This window comes from Juglans microcarpa x Juglans regia, chromosome 2D (assembly GCF_004785595.1).
Source record: "Juglans microcarpa x Juglans regia isolate MS1-56 chromosome 2D, Jm3101_v1.0, whole genome shotgun sequence".
In the NCBI taxonomy this organism is placed as follows: domain Eukaryota; kingdom Viridiplantae; phylum Streptophyta; class Magnoliopsida; order Fagales; family Juglandaceae; genus Juglans; species Juglans microcarpa x Juglans regia.
The window spans coordinates 9,747,817-9,754,538 of NC_054596.1; positions in this window are offsets into that span (position 1 = coordinate 9,747,817).

A 6,722-nucleotide genomic window follows, 5' to 3' on the forward strand; every position below is an offset into this window, starting at 1 on the left:
TACTATTAAATTTGGGCAGGTCATAAAATTCAGTCCAAAGATCCATCAATGTGCCAGCTTACCAAAAACGTTGATAACCTTGAGCACATATGTACTTCACATGAAAAATGATTTCTGCTCACAATAGAGAGAATAACTTTTCAAAACCTAACTGAGAAAAAAAAAAAAAAAAAAAACTAGAGACAATTGAAACAAGCCTGTGAATAAGTAGTTTTTTTTCTAAGGAAAAGGTTTGGCATGTTGGGGCGAGGGCTTCACACATGATAAATGTTGTGCTCCCTGTTGAACAAGAACACAGAGATAGGAAGTCCAAACACGTACGTAGTGATGATGAGTTACATACCCAAATTTCTAGAAAGGACATTTTGTGTCTGAATCTTGCTTTCCACATGCTTCAAGTGATCGGCTCTAGTCCAATAAATCTATTAATAAATAAAAAACCCTCTCCTATTCAGTATATATAATAATTATTCATGAACAACCGTGTGTGTATTTTCTTCCACTGAATGATTATTTTCCCGAGAAAACCTGTGCCATATTTTTCAGGCTATACCAAAAGGGTAACGAAAAAAAAAATGAAGTATTAAGTCGATGTTTAAGCAATGAAATCTTAAAAATATAAATTTTGTACAGTCCTTTTATAAAACAGTAGATTCTATAGTAAAAAAGTACAAAAAAAATTATTATTATTATTATTTTAATGAACTTGTACCTAGCTAGCTAGATTACTCAATTCTCATAAAATCAAAACCATTAAAACAGAGAGGAAGCTGCATGGCCTGGGCAAGTGGGCATGGACTAGGGGGCCCTATGGCCGAGTTATACTGCTTTAGCTACCATCGATCGTGAAGTACTGTTTGCTAACTTTCAAACCTAAAAGCAACCACATGATTCTTTCGTCGTTTAGTCAATAAGTTATTATATATAAATTATAGGAAGTCAATGGCCATGCACAATTCTAGTTCTGGGTGTTTGACGGACAAAATGGTGAATTTTTGAACAGTTCTAAAAAGACCAGCTACCAGTCATTAAAGGGGTGGTTGCAGGTCCCATAATCTCCATTAATATTTAATTAATTCCTGAAAAATATTACAAGTCATAATGGCAACTGCATGCAAATTAAGGAGGAGGGCATGTTTGATTTCTCTTTTTCGATCTTTGTTGGTCAGGAAGGACATATATATATATATATATATGTATATATTTATAATTAGTGCACGCTTTTGGTTTTGATCGAGTTTGTGGTTTTCTGTCAAATAGAAATAATGGTCGGCATGTATATATAAAGGACATTAATAAACCTCATGCAGACAACCAGTATTACTTCATGAACGACTTATAAGCAAACTGATAAAATATATACTCCTAATTCCCCCTTTTTATCAGTCAAAGTACACCCAGAACGTAGATTTGTTGCCGATGACTTCCAATTATCCGACTGAATATGTTGACAAAGCGGCCGTCCAATTTCCCACGGATGAGTAGAATTCGTCCAAGCTATAGCTGTAATCAGGTCTCATTTTCTAATTCAACGTATAACGTACGTACAATCACTTGATCATTATGATTCACAGCTAGTGTAAGAGTTTTATTAAAACTCTATGTCCCACGTACCCATATTATAATTAGTTTAGATTAGTTCAAATATTATCACTTAATTAATGAATCACAGTGACAGTGGGACAAGAATACCTCTATATTTAGTCACAGTGGGACACGAAGTCTCTAGATTTCATGATAATCGGAAGTCTATAAATAGTACTGAGGGGTTAAATGGTTCTCACCTACAACATTATTGTACTTTTAACCATCGGGAGATACTTGAAGGTAAAGTTGCTAGGGTAATTCATCTCTTATAGTCAGATTAGATTCTTTATCAATCTGAAATGAAGGGAAGTACGCTTTCAAACTATTATTATTTATTATCGTGGATCATAAAAAATCAAAAATCCTTATATTTAATGTTTCATGGTAAAATATTTAACATCTAGGTGATCATATGATCATGGCCTAGCGTGTTTCATGGATTGCCTGAAATGTTTCGTGCATTTACCAACTTTGCCTTGTGTCTCACTTCTTAATTAACAGTTTTTTTTTTTCACAAAGAGTACTGAATCTAAATATTTATAAAGTAATTAATTTTATAGTCTTTAATCATATATATATATATATATATATATATATATATAGTAATTTGAAAATATATATATAAGAGTTCTAACTATCTATACAAATATTTAGATAATATATATATCTCGATTTAATTTTTTGTCAAAATCCAAAGCTTGAATTTTATTCTACATGATGTTAGACATTATATGTAAGGACTTCTAATTTATACTTATCTTATAACATGAAAGTGAATCATACTTCAACCCTAATAGAAGCCTGGCCTCCAAAAAAATTAAAAAAAAAAAACCCTTCCATCCAGAGATTTTGGATTACGAAAAGGGTACATTAGGGTTGGTTTGGATTCAGAGATGAGATGAGATGGTTTTAGATGAAAATTGAAAAAAATATTGTTAGAATATTATTTTGTAATATTATTATATTTTTTATATTTGAAAAAGTTGAATTGGAATTTGAAAAAGTTGAATTGTTTATTATATTTATATAAAAATTTAAAAATATTGTAATAATGAGATGAGATAAGATGAGATGAGAGACTTTCTTAATCCAAACGGGACCTAATGGACGATCTGTGACAGACCTCGTGAACAAATTGTAGTTGATGAACTGGTCATATCCCACTTGCCAAAATCATACATTGTCGGAAAGCCGATCCCTGCGCTGGCATGTGACCAGTAGTTGGTCTTTTGAGTTTGTGCATGTGCATGCGTGTTTCTCCTTTATTTTTTTATCGTACCACATGGAGAGAGAGAGAGAGAGAGAGAGAGAGAGAGAGAGAGAGAGAGAGAGAGAGAGAGAGAGAGAGAGAGATGTCAACCTTGCACTGATAGTGAGTCGTTTCAAATAGCACTAGTACCTGACCAAGACTATCTGCATCGACCGCTGAAAGAGAGGCCGGCAATATTTTTGTTCTTAATTTGTTTTCCGACCAGACTTTATATATATATATATATATATATATATATATAATATATGTTTATATATTTATATACACACATGACATATATATGCCGATTTAGAGATGCATGGTAGTGATGGATTGAATCATGATAAGATAAAGATATGGATCGGGGATAATGGTGGGGCGACTGCTTCAAGCCCCTTTTACCATAGAAATATTGTATGGTCCATTAATTTATAAGCACGAAGAAAGAAAATCTAGACACCGCGTATATATATAGTACCCATGCAAGTGGTCTTGATCTTTTCCACAAAACCTAAGCGAGCTGCGTTATGCGTACGTCATCCATGAGCAACATTCCAATTCCAGTTTTCTTTGGGATTACTACTACTCGATCGCACATGACCAACAAATTACTACTACTCTGCCATTGACTCGATCGTATCGGATGATCTGCATGCAGCAGCTACCAAGTCATAGTCTTCGATCGCGCGTGCATGATCCCTATATATCCTACCCAGTATCCTGCATGCATGCACCACTTGATGCACTTTTTTTTTTGGAGGTGGACCGAATTTTATCTCAATTTGAATCTTGACGTACATGATTAGATTTTTCTTTTTTCTTTTTTTTTTTTTGGGGTCCAGCCGACCATATATATTTGCCCGTAATTAATTAATTAATGAAAACGTTAATTACAGTACCATTAATGCACATTTATATGTCTTCATGACAACTTTGAGAATTAATTAATTATCACAAACTTTTAGTGACGTTGAAAATAGCTAGCGAAGTAGAAACAATTAAATTATCGATTTCGCGGGAATAACAATCTGTTGGCCGTCGTAAAAAAGAATTCGACATATTAAGGTAGCCTTAATATGGAGAGACAATAAATTAGTAGAAAGCATAACCTTAATTTATCATTTTACACAAAATAAAAAGTGTACCTAATTTCGACCATACATGTGATACTCGGTTGTGATCTTTAATTAATTAATCAATGAGAGTTTACTTATTCGGCTCAACCATTAAATATTCTATATTTTTTCAAAATGCCATCGAGTAGTACTACTTCAGATCAGTCTATGTATATGTCTGACGTGCATGGATATATAGCTAAAGTACCCTACATGTATCATGTGATGATATATCATGATACATATATATTACATTGTCCCACTATAGAAAAAAAGTCATTCTTCGATGATAATATTAATATATATGTTGAAGATTTGGGTTCTAACTCCATTGAAATGCCCTCTCTTTGTATAGAGAGAAGTCATCAATATAATCACCACAAGTAGTAGTACTGACGCATATGTGTGCTGAAAATAAGATCAATTAGAATGTAAATCTTTAATATATATGTTACTATGAAATTGTAAGAGCCGATTGACACATGAGGCCATGGAGCAATTAATCAAGGTCGTGTTTATCTAAACATGATAACCATATATAGTAGCTACTGTACCATATAGGTTAAGAGGTACAGTACCCCTGCAGGTAAGGGGTTGAGTGGGAGTGCAAATGTGGAGGAATAAAACAAGAGTTCTCATTCACGTTGGAGCCATATATATATATATATATATATATATATATATATATATATAGTCTAATATTAATCATAACCCCGTATATAATTTAGGAAACTTTTAAGTGGAATAGGCTCATAATGACCGTACTGTTAAGTTTACCCACCACCATGCACCACCACCATCGATGATCTTAAACAACTAAAAAATATTATTATACATCTAAAAATTTCTAATGATTCAAGATTCGTGACATACATACATACATACATACATACATATATACAATTTGTGTAAGATTTTTAAGTTAATTAGGGAGTGAAGAACAAGTCGTATTGGCCGGGGGCCGGGGTTGGCAGCCCCCCAATGAATTAGTAACAACAAATCCAACTTCCCATAGACTAGTTCTACTTTTACTTTCATATGGCATGGTGATAAATTTGTGCAAAAAAAGTGATAAGTGAAAAGCCTTAAACTTAGGAGAAAAGTAGTCCCCGCGTCTTTTAATTTAGTTGCTCCGCATGCAATACAATATATATAGTCCTTGAGATTCACGTTTGGAACATGTGCAGTAAAATTTAGGTAAAACCTCAACAGAAACGATCGAGTGCATGCATATAGAAATCAAAGAAACTATCATTGTCCAAAGCTAAATTAACAATGGCAGAAAACAAAAATAAAAACAAAAAACTGCAACCAAACAAAATGATGGCCCCATCAGATCTCCCCCAAACATAAAAATAAAATATTCAACAAAGATTTTGAGTTACATCATGAGAATTATAAGTACTGCATATGTTATCATCTGCTTATAACGCGTACGTACCGGCCGTAGGAGAATAGGTCTAGTGCAATATTTATCAAAAAATTAAATCCAAAAATCATTGAAGATTGTTAATAGATAAATAATATTTACAGTTTTAAGGTGTGTAAGTCTTACACACTCATTTTAAAAAAATTAGATAAATCTAGTAATCACATAAAAAAATTTTTCTTTTTAATATAATAGTAGACTCTACTTTTTTTCAAATAGAGTGTGTAAAATTTTCACACTTCATAATTATATCTAATATTATTCTTTGCAATATTAATCCCCAGCACGTTTGCCACTCCTAATTATCAAATTTCGTTTTGGTTTATTTATTCCAAGATTCTGAGCTCTAAGTCGACAACATCCATATTCCAAACCATATGGCTCGATAATGTCCAAAAACCCATAATTACCAACTCATCTTGGGGAGCACTTTCCTTTCAAATAAGGGTGATCCACTTCAACAAATTTGACTTTTAGGGATCAATTAAATTTCATCCTTAAAAGTAATTTTTGGAGACGAAATTTAAATTTCGTTCTAAAAAATTGATGACTTTACAAAACCATTCAATCAGATAAATATCCGTTTGAATAGAATCTTCTGTGACGAATTAGATCATCTCAAAAAGTTTTGTCTGTTCGAACAAACAAGTCTTGGCAGGGAAGTAATTTATTTTGCCGAGAAAAGTTCAAAGCTGTCCGAACGTAAATTTTGTTGTTCAAATGGAAAAAATTTAGTGGCAAAATCTTACGAGAATGTTTCTAGACCGTTCGAACGGAACATATTTAATTTGAACATATTCAAGCACCACATTTATACATTCAAACGTATATATTAATCTCAATACGAAACTCAAAATATAATATATATAATATATACGAATTCATAAATTAATTTTATATAATTAATTTAAAAGTATTTTAATGATTTCTTTTATGTTAAATAAGATTTTTAATTAAATAAACATTATCAGTCATATACCACATAATATAAATCAATAATTAATCCAGAAAAGATAAAAAAATATTTAATTCATAACTAAAGCAATTATCAAAACATCATATACTGTCCATAACTATAACAAAAAAAAATAGAAATAAAAAATAGAAACTACCATGATGCGAGGTCTCTGTACACATCCTTGACTGCAACTAATCGTCTATCTACTTGTGTCAGTCGAGTACTGAGCGTGACTTGAGTTGCATTACTGGCATGAATCTATATACGTAACTTAGAGATGCTAGTAGTAATCTCTGTACGCAACTCAGACATGGCAGTATGCACTGCATCGATCACCGTTGATGTGTATATGCCGATCTCAGCATGCAGTATGTCAGCCATCTC